The sequence below is a fragment of the Equus asinus genome, chromosome 18 (assembly GCF_041296235.1).
Source record: "Equus asinus isolate D_3611 breed Donkey chromosome 18, EquAss-T2T_v2, whole genome shotgun sequence".
Lineage (NCBI taxonomy): Eukaryota > Metazoa > Chordata > Mammalia > Perissodactyla > Equidae > Equus > Equus asinus.
In genome coordinates, this window is record NC_091807.1 from 37,759,999 (window position 1) to 37,780,059 (window position 20,061).

A 20,061-nucleotide genomic window follows, 5' to 3' on the forward strand; every position below is an offset into this window, starting at 1 on the left:
CAGAGGACGCGTCAGGAGCATAGATTCTGAACCAGGGCTGTCTGCTGACTGTTCACACTGCGTCTGTCCTTGGATCCACCCTTGCCCCTCGTTGAGGGGGCTGGGCCCTGCACCCTGCATCTCCCAGGCTGCCGGGTCAGCGGACTTTGGCTGGGCTTGGACAAGGGGAGGCCAGTCCGGAGCTGGAGGGCAGAGGGGGCACAGGCTCTGCTGGGGGCGGCATTTACCCTACGGTGTTACGGCAGCAGCTGCATGGCCTCTGAGCTCCAGCGCCCTGCAAACAGGCCTCCTGTTCTAGCTTTTGGGGTGACGGGACCATGGATCTTGTCCCTTCCCCTCGTCTGCTCATCCAGAGGGAAGGGGGAGGGTCCCCAGGGGCACGCTGATCTCTGGGCTGCCTCTCCATCTGGGGCTGCGAGATTTAGGAAAACGAAAACAGAATGCCCAGTTAAACTTGAACCTGAATTTCAGATAAACAGATACTACACCGGATATACTCACACTAAAAAATTATTTGTCATTTATCTAGAATTCACATTTACCTGGGTGCTCCCAATTTTCTCTGGCAACTTTAGGCTGTTTGTTCTTCTGTCCTCACGCAACCCATTCTCCACGTTAAACACAGCACGTTTTAAACATGTAGAGCGGCTTCTGATTTCCTGGTGGGACCCTGACTGAATTAAACTCAGGAAAAAACAAAAACCCTGGCAGAACTACACTGAATTGTTAATAGCTCTTATCCCCGGCTAGTGGGCTTACAGGCGGTTTTTGTTTTCTTGTTTATATTTTTCTATATTTTCTCCTTTTTTTCAACCAACAGCTACTTCACAGAAAATATCTTAATGATTACAGTAAACAGTTGCTCTCTGCTTGGCACCTCGAGTCGAAAGGGCAGCTTCTGTAGCCATGGGGGAGAGGAGGGAGCGGACTTTGGCAGCTGTGGGTCCTCGGGCCACGTGAATGATTAACCTTGTCAGGGTGCCGCTGGGGTCTGATGGGGACCTGGGCACCCACAGAGATCAGGGCTGTCCCAGCAGCCTCTCTGGGGTCCTGCTCTGACCTCTGGGCTCCCAGGCTTGTGCAAAGTCTGGGTCCCCGGAATGGTCTCTTAGGTGGGGAAGGAATCATAGCTCCCCCATGCCCACCTCAGGTGTCTCTGCACACACTTTCCATGTTGCTGGATATCGGCCAGGCCACCTCCCAGTGTAGTTTGCCCCGCTCCCAACCCCAGAGGTATGTCCCATGATAGGTGATGTCAAGGTCGCCCACGACAGATGGAAACCTGGCCCCTGCCATTTCTATCACTATAGACCCGCTCCCCCCCCCCCCAGCCACCGGAACTGAGTCCTGGCTGCTCCAGCGGCGTCCCCTCCAGGATGTCCCACGGGGAGTGAGGCCGACGGTCCTCTCCCCAGCACCGGGGTAGGGGGTGCAGAGCCGGTGGGGGCACAAGGTTCTGAAGCCCCCCTGTGCCAGCAACAGCACCCAGCAGAGAAGACCCCAGTACAGTGCGTGGCTGGCCAGTACATCCTCAGCAGCCTCAGGCTCCTTGCCCCAGAATAGAGGCGAATTCCTGCCCACCTACTTCTAGGAGCACCACAGGACCCCACGCCGAGGCCCTGGGTGCTCCATGGAGATCCTGCTCACAGCACCTGTGAGGACATCCCAGGGTCACACGGGGTCAGTGACACCTGGGCTCCCACACAGGAGTTGCTGATGCTGGGGCCTTGGCTCCTAAGGGACCCACGTGGGCAGCACCACCCAAGATGGAGAAGAGCCTCTCTTGGGAGCACGGTGCCCTGCCAAGGTAGCCATTTCTGGGGCATTTGGCACCCACCCCTCCAGAACCGCGGGAGAGGACAGTCCCTCACTGTCTCTCCCAACAAACTCTGGGGCTGATGGAAGAGGAAGGGTGTCTCTCTGAGGAAACTGAGGCACAGAGCGTCTGAGCGGCTTCCCAGGGTCACAGAGCGGGAGAGTCAACACAAGGCCCTCTCTCCCCCTGCACTCACCCCTCCCCAGCCCTCTCCTCCCCACCAGTGGTCCCCTTTCCCTTCCCCTCTCCCCCACCTCCCTCTCTCTCTTGCCCCACTCCCTACACTCTCCCCCTGCCCTCCCCTTCCCTCCCTTCTCCCCTTTTCCTCCCCTCTCCCCTGCCCTCTCTCCTTTCCCATCCCTGCCCCCCCACCCCGTCCTTCCAGACGGTGCCAGGAAAAGTCCTGGGGAGGACTGCGAAGGCCCCCCACCCACCCAATCCCTGGGGCCCGGGCAGGGAGGGCCTCGCTCCCTCCTATGTCCACTCCTGAAGAGGGGTCAGCCTTGCCCCATGGGAACCACACAGACCAAATGTGAGTGTGTGTGTATGTGAGTGCATCCATGGGGGAAGGTGATAAAGGCCGTCCAGTGCAGAAACTAGGCCCTCCAGGAAGCCCGTTGGTCCCTTCTTCTTTTTCTTCAAAGTGCCAAAATGTCCAGGAATGGCTGTGTGACTCAGCCTGGCCAGTGAGAAGTAAGATGAGGTCACTGAGGGCCTCTGGACAAAGTAGGACTCTGTGATCAAAGAGTTGTGAGAAGGAAAGGCCTTTTTGCTGCCTGCCCCTCCTTCTTGCACTGGATGTTGTCCTGAGAGGATGTGATGTCTAGAGCCCCTGCAGCCATCTTGTCACTGTGAGGAAAGCCAAGAAAATCTCGCCAACTCAATGCTCTCCCTCGACACCTTATGAGGCAATTGAGAGTATTGCTTTGGCCTCTGAGGGTTAGCAATCCTGCTGTTTACAGCAAAGCTTTCTAACCATGGCATCCAGGACCAGTCATTCTCCTGACAAAGAGCCAGAGACAGTCTCCTGATAGGCAAAGGGCCAGGAGGCCAGCTGGTGTTCCTGCTCTCTGCACGTGGTCATTCTGTGCAGAATTTGGCTCTGAGACCTGGCCCAACACCCTCATTCCAAGGTGCTATAAAGGAAAACTTTGCTCCTTGAGATTTCTCCATCTCCCCCTTCCCACGGGCCACACCGTCTGTTTGTGAAATGATCCTGGTTGCCATGGAGACCAGGACACCTGCAGTGGAGCTTTTGGTGGGGTCCAAGGTTCAGTCCTGGGGGCAGGGAGTGGGGAGGCCCATTCACCGCTCTTCTCTTTAGTGGCCTAATTATTCACTAAATCTTTCCCTAAGCAAGGAGTGGTGACAGACCTGCCCAGGGTCACTTCCTTGTCTTCACCAGTCCTTTCCTTCTGGCTCCTGGCTGTGCCCCAGCAGGGGGTCTCCAGGCAAATCTGGCCCAGGGTCCCCGAGGACAGAGGCAGATGCTGGCTTCGCACCCCAGGAGCCGCGGTGGGCCCAAGCAGAAGCCCACACGCAGCATTATCCCCCCAGGGCTGCGATGGGACCAGGGCAGCAGGGCCTGAGGGACACAAGTCCTATTTCCAGGCCCGCTGACCTCCAGGTGCCGCAGCAGACAAGCAGGTGGGCAGAAGTAGCTGGGAGGCACCCATCCTGCTCCTCTGCGAGGAGATGAAGCTCTTCTAACACCTGCTGGACGGACAAGGGAGCCTGGACCAGGCTCCATCTGGTCACTGGGGTTTCATTCAACACATGTTTATGGAGCATCTTCCACGCACCGTCTCTCTGCTCTCAGGTGGGGGCTCCTGCGGTGGCAGAATAACACCCCCCCCAGGTGAGGGGGCATCTGCTGCAGCACCGGGGGCCTCCTCCAATGCTCCCTAGTTAGCCAGACAGCATCTTTCCAGGCAGCTGCTGGGTCAACAGCTGCACTAACCGGGCTCACGGTAGCGAGAGGAGCGGGCAAGATGGCTGTGGAGCTGGTATCAAGCGGCAATGATTTTTTAAATAAAAGTTTCATTAATATATAATTTATATACTATACAAGTCACCCACTGAAAGTGTACACTTCAGCGGGTTTTAGTATTTTCAACGGTATTTAGTATATTTAGTGTGTGCAACCATCACCACAGTCAATTTTAGAATGTTTTCATCACCTCAAAAAGAAACTCCCTACCCTTTATTTTTTTGACGCCATTTTTTTTCTTGATGAGGAAGATTGGCCCTGAGCTAGCATCTGTTGCCAATCTTCCTCTTTTGTTTTTTTTTCCTCCTGAAAGCCCCAGTACATAGTTGTATATCCTTGTCGCAAGTCATTCTGGTTCCTCCATGTGGGATGCCACCACAGCATGGCTTGATTAGTGGTCTGTAGGCCCACGTCCAGGATCCGAACCTGTGAACCCTGGGCCACCAAAGCAGAGCACACGAACTTAACCACTTGGCCATGGGGCTGGTCCCAAAACTCCCTACCCTTTAGCCAGCATCCCAAAATTCCACCACATCCCCCAGCCCCTGGCAACCAAGAATGTCCTCTCTTTCTCTGTGGATCTGCCTGTTCTGGACATTTCATATGAGGGGGATCATGTAGGATGTGGTCTTTCGTAAGTGGCTTCTTCACCACGTTTGCAAAGTTTGCCCATGTTGCAGCGTGTCCGTACTTAAATTCCTTTTCATGACCAAATAATATTCCACTGTTTGGCTATGCCACCTTGTGTTGATCAGCTTGTCCTTGACAGACATTTGGGTTTTTCGCATCTCTTGCCGATTATGAACACGGCTGCTGTGCTATTCGTGCACGAGCTTTCTGTGGACACAGGTTTTCATTTCTCTTTGGTGTATTCCTGGGGGCTGGATGGCTGAGTCGTATGGTGACTTTATATTTCATCGTCTGCAGAACTTCCAGATGGTTTTCCCAAGTGGCTGCACCATTTTCCATCCCTCCAGCCGTGGACGAGCGCCCCCGTCTCCCCTCCTCCTCCCCAGCGGACTCTGCTAGGCGTGTAACGGTGTCTCCTGTGGTTTTGGCTTGCGTTTCCCCTCTAATAACGCTGAGCATCTTTTCAGGTGTTCACTGGTCATTTTTGCCTCTTCTTTGGGGAAAGCACCAACCATGGTAAAAATAATCAGCTGGACCTAGAGGCAGCAGGATTTGGGGGAGCAGCTGGGGCTTCAGAGGCTGGAATCCTGGGTTTACATGGATTGTCCCGGCTGGCTGGGCTCTGAGCCAACCAGGCACCTCTCTGAGGTTCCTGGTGAGTAAAATCAGGATAATAACACTAAACTCCCGGGACGTTGAGAGGGTCGAGGTAATGTTAAGTTCAGTCTCTGATGCTTACCGGGTGCTTCATAAATGGCTACTATTGTTTATTACTATAAAGCAAATGAGGGCTGGGAGCGCGCTGGCGCTGGCAGGGAAAATGGGCAGCATGGGGAGGCTTCCTGGAGAGAGTGGCTGGGTGGGGCTGCGGGCCGGATGCCCCAGGAGGAGGCGGATGGATGTGCAAGCCAGGCCACTGGATGCTCAGGGGCTGGGACGGAGGTCCAGGATGGTGAGCTGAGAGGCGGCTGGCGACAGGCTGGAGGAGGGGCCTTTAATGGAGGGCCTGCGGAGGCGTCAGGCCCGGGAGCGAGAGGCAAACAGTCCTTTAGAGTCCGCCGGTTGCTGTGGGGAGAGAGGCCCAGAGGGGCGAGATGGAGGGAGGCCTGAGGCCCTGGAGCTTCTCAGAGAGGCCGTCCTGGCCGGTGTCTTGAATTAATCTCAAGAGCTAATTCACGCAAACAGCAGGGAAGAGGCCAAAGCTCCCGCAGGCGGGAAACAGATGCCCTGACCGGGGCCTGAGTGCCCTCTGCAGCCTGACCTTGTCCTTCACACTTTCCCCCCAGAACCACATCTGGCCAACATCCTCGTGCGCTCTGCAGTCTCCTGACCCCCTCCCGTGAGAGGTTCAGTAACTCGCGTGCCTGGGGGAGTCTGGCTGCACCCCCGTGCTTGGCCACATGTCTCTGTCCCAGGGCTCACCCTGGGGCTGGTGGCCTCACAGACTGGGAACGTGTCGCCTCAGGCTCCATCACCCTCGGAGGGCCCCCAAAGTCCTTGGTCCAGAGACGAGAAACCCGTGACTTACCATTTTGAGGAGAAATCCTGTTCCCCTCATTTCGTGTCTCATTTTGCAAATGACAAAGCACGTTGTCTTTGTAACGCACATAATGTAACCTTTGTTAATAGAGTCATGGTGTCTGCGGGTCGCTGTAAAACCTGGAGAGTACACTCCCTTGGGAGAAAATCGAATTCTGGAGCATTTAACAACAAAGTTTTAGACCTTTCAAATAACCAAGCATTGCTGGGAAGATGTCGTATAGGTGGGATTGTCAGATAAAACACAGGGCGCCCAGTTAAATGGGAATTTCAGATAAACAACAAACAATTTTTTAGTATAAGTATTCATAAATAATAAAGTGCAAGTATACATTATAAATAGTCATAAACTATGCATAAACTTATATACATCCCATGCAATATCTAGGATATACTTATGCTTTAAAATTACAAATAATTTTTAATAAACATTTCAAATAAAATGTTAGTTTAATTGAGAATTTTGAATTTTAATAAAAAATGAATAAACTGTATTCTGGACGACGTTTTCGTATAAGTCAGTCTCGTGTGATATTTGGGATGTTGGGGAGCAATGGCTTTTCCTCTATCCAAAGTGGGTTCGTCTGGCTGGAGAATGAATTAAATTCACATGAGACAGAATAGCAAGAGAAAATTAAACAAAGCTTTATGAGGAGCCATGGCCCAGGGCCTTTCTTCCCGAAGGAAGAAAGGGCACCGAAGAAGTGAGGTGCACATAGTGGTTATATACCCCCAAACAGGATATTTCACATAGGATTGAAATGTCCCTCCCACAATAGTCACAAGATTGCCCTGTCGGCACAGCGCTTGATGGACACAGCAGGTAGTGGTCTGCTATCTCAGTGGGCGTAGCCGGAGGCAAGTCTATTGTCTGGAGCTGGGTGGTCACAGGTGAGCGCAGCAATCAGTTCCTAGCCTAAGGAAAGGTGCTTAATCCTTAAAGAAATGCCAACGTTGGGAGGGGGAGGGAAGTCAGTTACAGGAGGTTACCAGACAAGCACAATAAAATGCAGATTTAAGTCCTTGCCTTCCCCATTGATTAAGAGTTTCTAGAGACAAGGTCATCTCCCCTTCCTCCTGGTACAGAGGGAGATATCTTTACAGACGGAGAGTTCCTTTACAATGTAAATGTCTCTTACAAAGTGTAAGTAAATTCTACTTTTCAGTTTCTTTCCTGTCTGCAAAGTAACTAGCCTCAAATAATCATCATCCCCAAGAGACATATCTTGGGGTGGCCATTTCCAGGTCCCCACAGGACACACTGAAAGTTTCCAGGCTAGTGCTGCCTCATGGGGTCCAGGGTCTCAGTGCCTCCCTGGGCCTCCCCCACCTGCCGTCTCCGTGTCACAAAGCAGGTGGGCTGTGAGCAGCTGGGCCAACACCTGCCTCCCCAGAGAGATCTCGCCCTCCAACGGGGGCAAGGCCTTGCCCGCCCAGCAGAGGCAGAGGCTCCTTCCCCGTGGGCCGAGAGGCCCACGCCCGAGAGCGGAGAGCCAGGAGCCAGGCCGACCTGCCCGCCTGCGGGCTGCTGGACGGCGGGATAAAATCAATTCTGTAAAATGTTCGGACTGAGGATGGCCCTGCAGCTGGTCCAAGCTCCGTGCTGTCCTCTCTCCTTCCTCCCTCCTTCTTTCTCTTCTTTCTTTTCAAGAGTAACCACAACAAGAAGCACAGTGAAATTCCAGGCTGTTCAGAAGTCCTGGCAGAACGCTGGGCAACCCAGAGAAAGGGGGACTCCTGCTACCAGACCCGTTCTGGGTGATTTCCCGGAGGAACATGGCGGGTGTCCTCAGGGGTGAGTGGCCTTTGCTTTGTTTACGGCAGAGAGGAAGTGAAGGGCACCCCAGGGGTGAATCCCAGGATCAAAGAGGGGAGGTAGGGAAGACCACAGCCGCCAGGACCAGGCGCCCCTCCCCAAGGGCTGGACGGCCACGGGGAGGAGCACAGAGCCCTGAGCCCTGCTGAGGTCTCTCTCCCCAGCTGGAGGACACGAAGGTCACTGGGGTTGTTCCAGGATGTGCTCTAGAGCGGTGGCCAACCGCGGGCTGAGACCTGGCGGGAAGGACAGAGAGCAGAGGGCAAGTTCTAGAAGTTAGGAGGCAGAGAGGCAGGGCTGGGGGGCGAGGAGGGAGACTGCAGTGTCCTGGCCCGGGTGAGGGGGCGCTGGTGCAGCAGTAGAGACTGGAAAGAAAAGGCCGGTGTGAGGGAAGTGGGCGGGGGAGAGTTTACTCTCTGAGTGAGCAGCATCCTGGGGTCCTGGGGGCGGACCCTGCAGGCACAGGACAGGACTCACCCCGGGTCTCCCCAACACCAAGGCCTGGCGCCTCTGACCTTGGGCCTCTGTCGGTGTGCATCCAGAAGCCAAGGCCCGGGCTCCCACCGCTGCCCCTGCTCCTCGGTGGGGACGGACGAGATGCCCACCTCCTCATCCCCCAGGAGTGACCACATGGGCCTCAGTTTCAAGGAGCAAAGTCAGGGCAAATGGGCCCCCCACTGCGAAGCCCTGGCTTGGGTGAGCTTCCCCCCCCAGGGGGCGGTGGGACCACAGGGAGCCCTTCCCCTGGGCCATGAGGACCATGGGGAGGCCACCTGGAGGGTCGAGGCCTGCCTGCCCCGGAAGGCCGTGCCCAGGGAGGTCGAGGTGATGATTTCCTGTGGCAGGTCCTGACAAGCCACCGCTGGCGTTGATAAATAAAGGAAAAATGTGCCCGGATAAGTAGAAGCGGTTCCTGGTGACTTGGCAACCTCGGCATCATGTGGTTGTCTGCGTTAACCCCTTCTCTCCCAACGTTTCCTCTCCCGATCAGAGGAGCCGCCCAGCCCCTGAATGGTCCCCCATCTGCATCCCTGGAGAAGCCGGCCCCATCGGTCCCCTGAGTTTACCTGGATGCCAAGTGGGGACAATTATGCTCATCCAACTGAAAGGGGGACTCAGGGGGAGGCTGGGTTGAGTAATGTGTGAGCTTGGCTGGGCCATGGTTCCCAGACATTTGGCTCAACATTATTCTGGATGTTACTCTGAAGGTGTTTTGGATGAGATCAACATTTACATCCATGGACTCTGAGCAAAGCAGATTGCCCTCCACAATGGGGGTGGGCCGTGTCCAATCAGTTGAAGGACTTAGAACCAAAGGCTGACCTCCCCAGAAGAAGAGGGAATCCTGGCCAGCAGTCAACCTTCAGACTTGAGCTGCAACATCAGCTCTTCCCAGGGTCTCCAGCCTGCCGGCCCACCCTGCAGATTTAGGATTTACCAGCCTCCAAAATTGCATGAGCTAATTCCTTACAATAAATCTCTCTATATAGCTCCACATCCTATTGTTCTGTTTCTCTGGAGAGCCCTGTTGAACACGGGGAGCATCAGGCCATCGAGCTGCCCCTGCCCCCTGGCCAGGGAAGAGAAGGCCGAGCCCTGGGTCCGTGTATTGATGACAAGCATCAGACATACTGCTCCCCAGACTGAGCTGGGGCTGACAGAAGCTTTCTGCAGGGGTCACATTTGGGCCAAATAACCCGGCAGACCCCACAGAGCCCCTCTCCCCGCCACCTGTTCCAGCCCCACCTCTCCATCCTCGACATCGCTGCACCACGTGTGGCGATCATTATTGCCGCTGCTAACAATGCTCTGCCGGGCCCCTGTGCCCGCCCACACAGCACTTCACAGCGCCCAGGGCTTTGCCGTGGATCTCCGCCGCCTTCCCGGGTGTATTTCTGTTCTGCCTTTTCAGAAGTGCTCCCACAGGAGGTGTGGTTTTGGGGACCCACCGCCTGGACCTCCCCTTTTCCCACAAAGACGAAGACATTTCCTTCATGTTGGGACTCCAGTCATGCAGGGGTCCCACTGTGGAGGTCTGCTGGGGAGGGGCCCTGCCAGCCAGGATGAGAAGCGGCAGGAGGACGGGGACCCCTGGAGTCAGGGTTCCTACCCGGCCTCAGCCCACCTCCCCAGCCCGCAGGAGCCTGGTACTGAGAGCTCGTCCCTTCTCTTGGGAAGAGCCCAGAACAGACCACGACAGCCCCTCCTCATTCGCATGCTGGGGCCACAGGAAGGAGCAGTGTTCTGAGCCACTGCCCACCTGTCTCCAAAAAGTGTCCAGAATTCACTCGAGGAGACCCCAGGCTGCTCCCTGGGTCTCCAAACCCGCCGTTTCTGGCCAGAGTCGATATGACTCCCAGCACACTCATTCTTCCTCCATGGCTTTCCTGAAGGCACCGGCCTCACCCAGGACGGTCACCCAGCGGCCACCGGAGGGCTGACCCCTCAGGCTGGGACCTCTAGGCCTCTTCCCTCTCACTCTCCCAGAGGCCGGCTGCTTCCATCACCCACTGTCCTTCAGAAGGTGGGTAGAGGGACAGAGAAGACAGTGGAAGAAGATAGATGACTGGAGAAATGAATGAATGAATGAATGAATGCTTGAGCCTGACTTCTTCATACGGCACAGCTGGGTTCCATGACTTTAACACACCTATAAAAGCAACAGGGCAGATCATAAAACAAGAAAAAAAATCAATGTGAAAAATGGGGATACTCAATCTGGCTGGATTCCTGGGTGAGCTGCTCACCACCCACCTCGTTGGCGGGACTGGAAGAGGAACACGAGTAAGTGGCCATTTGCTGGTGTTTCTTCGGGTTCTGGCAGCCGGAGCACTTGTTTCTGTGGAGGAGCCAATAACACTGTTTTAAACTCGTTGAGCCGAAATGCACACAACACAAAATTAGCCATTTTGCAGAGAACAGTCAGTGGCACTGAGCACAATCACAATGTTGTGCAAAAACCACCTCCAGCTAGTTCCACATTTCCAGTCCTCAGAGTCAAACCCTCGGCCCATGAAGCAGTCTCCCCCACATTCTCCCCATCGCCCAGCCCTCAGCAACCCCCGGTGCGTCTCTGTGATCTGCCTGTGCTGGAGAGTTCACGTAAACGGCATCACACACCAGGCGACCTTTCATGTCTGTCATCTTCCTCTCAGCATGACTTAGAGATTCATCCACGTTGCAGCACGCATCAGGACTTCACCCCTTGTTATTCTATTTGTCTGTTTCTCTGTCACTGCCACACTGTTTTGATGACTATAGCTTTATAGTATATCTTAAAATCAGGAAGTGTGATGCCTCCTGCTTTGTTCTTTTTCCTCAAAATTTCTTTGACTATTTGGGGTCTTTTGCAGTTCCATAAAATTTTGGAATGTTTCATCTACTTCTGTAAAAATTACCTTTGGAAGGACTTCACCCCTTGTTATGGCTGAGTAATACTCCACTATATGGAGGGACGTCATTTTGTCCATCCATCCATCCCTTGATGGACATGCGGCTTCTTTCCCCCTTTTGACTGTCGTGAATGATGCTGCTAAGAGCAAGGTGTACGTGTCCTGATTTGAGCCCTTGTTTGCAATTCTGTGGAGTGTATACCACCAATGATTTGTCATAAAACTTGGAACCCCCTCAGTTTTCAGGCATTATAACATGACCAAGGGCACCGAGTCAGGAACCGCAGGGCCAGGCCTGGGACCAAGTTCTCCTGATTGTGCGCCGTGCTCTCTTCCTGCCCCGAGGAAGGAAATGGAAAATGTGACCCACTCGCCTGCGTAGGTTGGGCAACACCCACCAGGCCAGGCCTCAAGCAGTGTTGTCAGGCGAGGGGCCCAACCGCCTTCCACCGCCCACCACGGCCACGTGGAATAGCCGGGATGGCCCACCTGCTGGGGCAGCTCCAGGAAATCTGGTTAGGGCCTAGGAGAGGGATCAGGGTTCAAGCCTCGCACGGTCGGAGGCAAGGCCTTTGCTTCCGTGGAGGGTTAATCCAGAGTCTGGGTGGAGCGAGGTGAGCAGGAGGAACGAGCTCCTTAGGGAGGCCCCACCCCGTTACTCAGCGCCAAGTAAACATCAGCTATTCCCACTCGGGGCTAAAGGGATGAAAAGGAAAGTTCCTTGTGGATGCCACCATCCCGAGAGGCCACCGCGAGCCTTTGAGGGTTTCTCTGCTTGGGAAGAGAAATCGGTGTCAGCTGATCAGTTCCAAACCAACGGAGCGGGTCTTTGGGGTCAACGGGGCTCCACATCACCCAGGACGTCCCCTATGGGCAGCTTCCTGTTCTCCCTCACGGAAGCCGTGACATTCTCCGCACCTGGTCCAGTGGCTGGCGCTTCGGCGAGGCCGGAGAAGGTCTGTTGAATTGAAGTTGAAACTCAAGGCAGATGCCCTAAAAAAGTGAAATCAGCTGCCCTCGATTCCTGTAATTCGGGATCCCTCAGAGAGAAGGGCCTCCCACCATTGGGTCCTCCCTCGGGCTCATTTCCCGAACCCCATGGCGCTCTCTCGTCAGCAGACACACAAGTGGTAGACGGCATTGTCCATCTCTTTTGTGTTAGTTTGTCTGCTTTTTAATCAAATCAGTAAAAATACACAGTGTAACTCACGACAAGGAAACAGGACACAGCGGTCCCCCGCCACCCCCTGTCCTGCCTCCCAGCCCTCCTGATCCAGCTCTGGCCCACCGGGGCGGCCATGTCCACCTCGCAGCCTCTCCTTCTGCTGTTCACCATACATCACATGCTGACGCTGCTGTCTGTCTGCGTTTTCCGTTTAAGATTTTAGCTATTCATTTCCAACTGTGGAAGACGACGTGTAACTCTTTCACAACAACCCCAGCCGCACCCACAGCCACCCAGCAAAGTTATGTCATCATCGTCGGTGAAATCAAATTCACTGCTCATCCATCACTACGACTCATCGATCTTTAGACCCCCCACCCCTCGCCTGTGTGGACCAAACGTGAAAACTTTCCCACTGCTCAGCTAGAAATGCTGCATAAAATGTGAAAATCCTCTTCAATGACTAGCGAAACATCCCAGAGGAAAGGAAACACCATCTCCAGAAAGAGAAGAGAGACGTGAAGAGCGGCCTGGTGAACGTGGCTGCTCAGGGACCGTGAGACTGTGCCAGTCTCCATCCCCGGGGAGCTGGGGTTGACGTTCCAGAGACAGGAGAGAAGGCTGGGGGCCCACGGGAGGCAGCTGGTCTACGTGGGACCCTTGAAGGGCCCCTCCTGAGGGCAGAAATCCACCCACCAGCAAAGGGAGAGGATCTAAAAGCAAATCCATCTCAGCTCGCGTCGTGGGCGGGAAACAGTCTCTCTGGGAACTTGTGATGATGGGCCTGTCCTCTGCAGGTTTGGGACTCAGATGTGTTCCATCCGCATGGTCCGGGACCCACAGAGACCTGAAAATGCATAAAAGTGATCACAGGCTATACAATACAAACCAGAAGTCCTACAAATACCAAATCTCTCAGGAAAGACGCAGCCTCAGCCCAGGCCCAGGAGGTTCCCACAGGGAGAGCTCTGCTGAAATGAGCTCACAATCCAAAATGATGAACCACGAGCAGCCATCCACCAGCAGACCCAAGAAACAGGGAAATGAGGTCCCTAAGAACCTCAGGGAAGAGGAGTGTCAGAGAGCAGCTTTAAATAGGTATGTTTAAAACGATTATAGACGTAAAACAAGGAACTGAACACAGACACTACTGAGAAAATAAGGCAGATTTAGAAGAAATGAAGTAGAACTTTTAGGAATGAAAAATACAGTGAGTGAAATAAATTTCTCAGCGGGTAAGTTAACCACGAACTAGACGCAGTCTCATCACCAAGTCGGCTCCACTCAGTGACGAGAAGACACGGCTCCTATTTAGAGGTGAATTATGCAGAATTTAGCAGACGGAGATAAAAAGATGGAAATACGAACAGAAAGTTGGGAATTGAAGGAGAAAATTCAAAGGAGATGTAGATTGAAAAATCGCTTTCCTCGGCACGTCGACGGCATTGTTCTCTTGTCTTCTGGCTTCTCCTTTGTTGTCCGGAAGTCTGATGCCAGATGACTTAGAATCCCCCTGACCCCTGAAGCTTTTGGGATCATCTCTCCATCCCCGTTCTGACACTCCAGGGTGCTGCTCTGACGGCTGTCCCCTCTGTCATTGCTCTCAGCACACAGTGGCCTTCTCTGAGATTCGTGTCTTATTTGGGGATGTTTTTTTCTTTCTCTGTTTCTGGAACTCCTATCATTGGGATGCTGGGTCTCCTGGAACGATTCTGACCTTCTTTCCTTCTTTTAACAGTTTTATTTCTCTCATCACGTTTATAATTTTTTCAATTTCTGTTCTGGTTTCCACTTACGTGAAATCTTCTGTTTTCGCTCTGAGATGCTTGTAGATTTTTTTTGTTTTCTCCTGATCCATCCTTTGCCTTCTGATTCTTCTCTCTGCTCGTTGGGCTGGTTGGGAGTAGCATCTTCGGCTTTCTGGTGAGGGGCATTCTTTGTGTCCAGAGGGATCACTGTTTATTTTCCAGACATGAGTTCGTAACAGATGTCTGGAAACCCCGTGTGCACGGGTGGGGCATATCAATGAGAGTGTGTCTCTGCAGGATGATGGGGGCAGGGACCTTGGAGTGTCAGGCTGCAGATCTTTTCCTGCTTGGAGCTGCTGGATGCTGAGGGAAGGGAGAGGCTGGAGGGGTGGGGCGGTGAGGCACTTCTTACCTTCAAGTACACGGATTAGATCTAATTTCCTCCCACTGAGTTCCTTCCCCAAGCCGACTCCACACGCACCAGGAGTCATCGGGTCCAGGCACATCTGGTTCAACCTTGTCCCATCTGATGGAGTGGGGGCAGGGAGGGACCCCTGGCTGTGCGGGGCGAGAGGAGGTCTGCGTCTCCCCGTTACTGGTAAAGAAGAACAACCTTCTTGCGTCCATCCCACCCTTCTCCTCGGCCTTCACAGTCGGGTGCAATCACCTCTGCAGGCTGACATTATTATTGTTAGATTCAACAGATTTGGTTGACTTTGTTCCTGGAGGCACAAGGAGAGGTCGGGAGGCGAGGGAGAATCCTGCTCTCCCCAGGAGTGGCTGGCCTTCTTGAATCAGCGAGACTTTGCCTGTGGGCAAGCCTCTCTCCCCACAACCACCCGGGAAAGAGAAAGAAAGAGGACGCCCCGTGGCCACAGCCCACAGAGGAGGCCGCTTTCTCCCTGAGCAAGGGCCACCTCCCCACCAAGCCCACTCACAGGGCTCGCCAGGTGCCACCTCACCTCAGTCTCGTTTTTCCGGTGGCACAGCTGGTCCAGGCAGTGACGCGGGAGGAAGGAAGACACCCACAGGGACACCTCATTCTTCTTGGTTGCCACAGAGGGACCAAGGCTTAAGGAGACCTCCAGGCTCCATTCCAGGGGCAGCATCTGACCCAGACGTTGTCATATAAAAAGCGGGGCTCCTCCCCCCGTGCCCTGGATCCCCACTCTCTGGGGCAGCTCTTACTTGGGGGAGCACCTTCTGAAGATCTTCACACAACCCTGTATTTATTCTTGTAACTGCACACGATCCTACATGTGAAATGCTAAGGCAGGGACATCGCCCGCCCTGGAGCCTGCTTGCTTATGTCCCACTGCACTTTTTCTCTTCCTAATCCAGCATCTGAACACTTTTTTGTTTTTTTTTTTATTTGAACTTACTTCTTTTAGTGCAAACATTTTCACTATAGATCTTAGCACTTTCCACCAGCCAGGGAGACTCTGTTTACTCTTCGTTACTCTCTGTTAACCTCTTCATCATCAGGGCCCACGGCAGTTACCTGGGAGGCTCTGGAATGTTCTTTCCCTCCCGTGGAGAGCAGAGGTGGTCAGCCCGAGCAAGGGGGTTGTTCCTACAAGCCTTTCCCCATTATTCGGTGGCTTCATTCCTTCAATTAGGTGGGTTCTCTCTTAGGTCCCACTCGGCTTAGGGACGCTGGGGCGCCCCCACTCTCCTCCGCTGGGATCCTGGCTCTGTGCCTCCCCTTCCAGGCAGAGCTCAGTGGCTGGAGGTGGCTGTCCTCCTCACTCCAGATGTGGTTTGGGGCTTCACTGAGCTCTGGGACCAGGGGTTCTTCCTCCACCTCTGACACAGCTAGCGGGTAGCCCCTCGACTCTCTCTGACCCACCTGCTGTGGCTTTGAAGTCACTGGGTACCGTCTCCATTGCTGGGCTGACAGGTGGTCCTTCCAGAACACCCGCCGCCCTTCTCCCATGGTCCCGAGAGGGGCCGCCGCGGATCAGGGAGCCCCATCTGTATTCCTGAGAAATGCACACACACACACATTCCACGCACCGCTCCAGGTCGTTTGCAGGTTGTCCCAGCTGCTCTGCGGCTCTCCACAGAGGGTCCCCCACGTGAGAACACCTGTGGCTGCAGCTACCCAGGAACGAGTCCACCTTTTCCAGTAAGAGCACCCCTGATTTTCCCTTAGGAAACTACCACCCCCACTTTCAGGGATGAGATCCTCCAGCCTGATCCAGCCTGGTCAACCAGAACATTCTCTTTCCCTGGCTGCCACGATCGCTTTTAGGAACAGATATGGCCAGACAGAGGGGCCACCATATTGCATCAATTCTGAGATGCCATGAATTAGAAAATGTACCACTATCTAAAGCACTTCCAAAAGAGAAAAATGCTGCCAATTTCAATCATAAGATGCCAGCAACTTTCTCAAGTTAAAATTTGGGGATGGCGGGGGGAGTCTAAGCATCTATGAATTATGTTTAATTTGGGAGTTAGGAAGCGGGAATTATTGTGAGAAAGAAGCTCTCTTTCTGCTGGAATCCTCGAGCAGAGGCTATTTAAGCTTGGAGATGTCGGGGCCATATTTTTGCAAGGGGCCTGCTCATTAGTGAAGCCAACATCGAGGAAAGGTGACGTCATGTGAACGCCTGGATCCAGCCATTCCTGACACTGGTATTTCATAAGGCAGTACATTTTTTTTTTTGCCAGTGGGGCCTAAAGCAGTGACTAGCACCAGTGCATGGAACAGACTGCACATCCTGTGTCTCTCCTCATGCAACAGTCACTATCAGTGCCACTGTCCCTCTGATCATGGATGTGTCCGTGCAGACACAACAGAAGGCTTGAGCTCCAGCACCTGAGAATGTTGGTGCAAGGCCTAGTGTGGTGCAGTTCTGAACTTCTGACTTCATGTGATAATTAATTATAAAGGGAGGGAGGGAAGCAGGAAGGAAGAAGGATGGATGGAAGGAAGGAAAGTGGGGGAGGTGATTGGTGAGGAAATCTTGTCCAGGTTTAAGAGTCTGTGTTTTCAAGAACTGGCCACGACAGTGAAATCTTAGGGGCAAGGATTCTCTCTCCTCTGAATGCCGACTTCTGTGAATGCCAGCTCCCTTTCTGCTGCCGTGTCACCCGGAGGCCTTCAGAACACCACCCACCACACCCATGCTTTTGCAATAAGCAGCTAATGCTTGGCACGGTGAAATGCCTCTGGAAGACAAAGGCCCCACAGAACTGGAACCAGGCTCAATGACCTGGAAGAAGATGGTGACTCTTGGCTCATCAGTGCTGTGGAGTGGAGTGGTCGAGGGGTAAGCCAGCTGTTTGCTAAGGAAGCCCTTGGTACACAGGGACGTGGGCCACCAGCCGTCACCGTGAGAGCTCCAGGAGGCTGACTGGCTGCCCAGCAGGGACTTCAGAAGGACGCTGCACTGGGGCCCAACATCTCCTAAGATTTGTAGGACACAGTCATGAAACCATGGAACCAGAAGGAATACGCCATTCATGGCCAGGCGGCCAACCTGTGCTCTGAGACAGCACAGCTTCAGGCGTGTGTCTGTAAGATTTGCTGACAGACAATAAAGTCGTAGTGCACCTGAGCCCAGCGGGGCCCGGCTCTCAGTTGGCTGGAGGTGAGCAGAGATGGGCATAAGAAGAGTCACATGGACCTGGGTTCTCCGTGCCCGGCAGGGTGGAGGGTGGACAGTGGTGGGACTGACTCCGCGGCTGAGGGTGAGAGCTTTGCTAGTGGTTTGCTAGGTGGCCCCCAAGCTGGGTATCCTGGTCAGTAACTGGGGAACGTTTGGTGCCGACTCCCCCCGGTTCTGACCTCATCCCAGGCTGCTAGGAGGAATGCAGCGAGCAGATCATCTGTGGACCCGGATGTCAGGGCTTGGGGTGCTGCCCTGTGGCTCCCCTTGCTCCAGCTCAGGAGAACCACTTCTCTTCTAGAACCTTCCATCTCCATCTCTCAGAGCTGCTGCAGAAAGGCTGGCATGGCTGACAGTGCCCGGGGCTAGGGGCCTGGAGGGACGGGCTGGGGGTGTCCTAAAGGACCCTCAGCCCCAGAGCAACAGCAGAGCACATGTAAGTGAAGACCCACTTTTGCTTCCTTCCAGGAACAAAGGGGCAGTTTTTTCCTAAAGTGGAAGAACTAAGAGAAAAGATCATGCGGTCCTCAAACCAGGGTGAAAAAGCATGGAACAGGGATCAGAGGGAAAAGGGAAAAAAACGTTCAAATTTTCTGAGAAGTGAAGGAAAAATGTAACATTGTTAACCTATCTCAAGACAGGAAGGGAAGTGACGGAGGTACCTAACAGAGAAAAAGCAAAGTTAAGCCAAATGGCAGAGTCTTAGTAAGACAAAGTTCATAGGTCTTGATTCCTGGCACAATAGGATTTTTAAAAGAATTGTCACTCCACAGGCTGGGGAACTTGGCTGGTGCACTGCTGGGCACAAGGCTGGGAGGAACCTGCTGGCTCAGCCTCTGTGAAGGGACATAGGCTGAGGTGGCAGTCAGCATGGCAGAGAGATCCACCACACACTCGGGACCCGGCAAATGTGCACATATGTTGAGGATGATGGGGACCGACCTTCTCCTTGTCAGAGGAAGTAGATGCAACATGGATGAGCTAGAATAAATCCTGGGATGTTCAATTCTAATTGAAGGCATTGTTGCAAAATCATGGTTCTTAAAAAGATGCAGAGATGTGTACGTGTATATATGGGCAAGTTATGCACACACAGTTTCCCTATGTCTGTCTGCAGAGAGAGCACAGCCATGACGACACCCCCGGAACAAGCAGCACACCTAAGGCCCAGATCTTGGTTTCTAAAGACCATTCTCCACTGAAGAAACTGGAGAAACGGCTGCTTCTGAGGCTGGGCTGGGGGAAGCACAGATGAGCCTGGAACATCTCATGTGTCAGAAAGGAAGATGTGCTCAAAGGACGAAGGAGATGCTTCACGGGGACACAAGCGTGACGGCACTCGAACTGGCCAACTCAGGGATAATTTGAACATCAAAATGAGTGATAACAATGGAGTGGAACCTACGGATCAAAGAGGACTCCGTGACTGCACACTGATAGAAATAAAAAATTAAAAGGAAAGCTACACTTCATACACAATAGCCCATCTGTGGTATTTCTGCCCAAAACACACAGCCTAAATTAAATCCTTAGCAGAATTAAGACAAACCTAAACTGAGGACATTCTACAAAATAACTGGGTGTACCTCCCAAAAAGGCAAGGTCATGAAGGACAAGCCTGAGGAGCAGAGGCCTGAAGAGTCAGGATAACCGAATACAGCAGGGGCCCGGCCAGAGGCGGAAGGAAGACCCCCTTCGTTGCTGCTGGTGGTGGTTGTTTTTTCTACAAACAGTTTTGAGACAATCAGAAAATCCTTGAAAAGGATTTATAGATCAGGTGGTAGTATTGTAGCACTGTTAATTTCCTGATTTGGAGGGGCTATATAGGAGAAAGTCCTTGTTTTTAGGAAATACACACTGGAACATTTAGGAGTCCTGGGGCACATTGTCTGCAACCTACCCAAATAGATGGATGGATGGATGGGTAGATGGATAGATAGCTGGATGGATGGACGAGTAGATAAGTGGATGGGCGGGTTGATGGATAGACGGGTGGATGGGTGGATGGGTGCGAGATGAGAAAGAAAACAGAATGAACAGGCCAATGAGATAAAATGTAAAAAACTGAGAAATCTAGGTGAAGGGTACCCCAGAGTTCTAGGCACTATTCTTATATTCTTTTCTATAATTTGTCATTATTTCAAAACATAAAGTTAACAAATGAAAATAAGAACTATAAACTTAGGAAGAAAAAAAAACCTTGTGTTGGGAGCTTCTTCCACCAAGACTAGGTCAGCTCCCCGCTGGTGCACAGTGTGGAAGCCGGGGTCCAGCCTTCCACCTCCATCGTGCCCCCATGTCACAGGAAAATTCAGTGCACACGGACCACCCTTACCCAGGGCATCTCC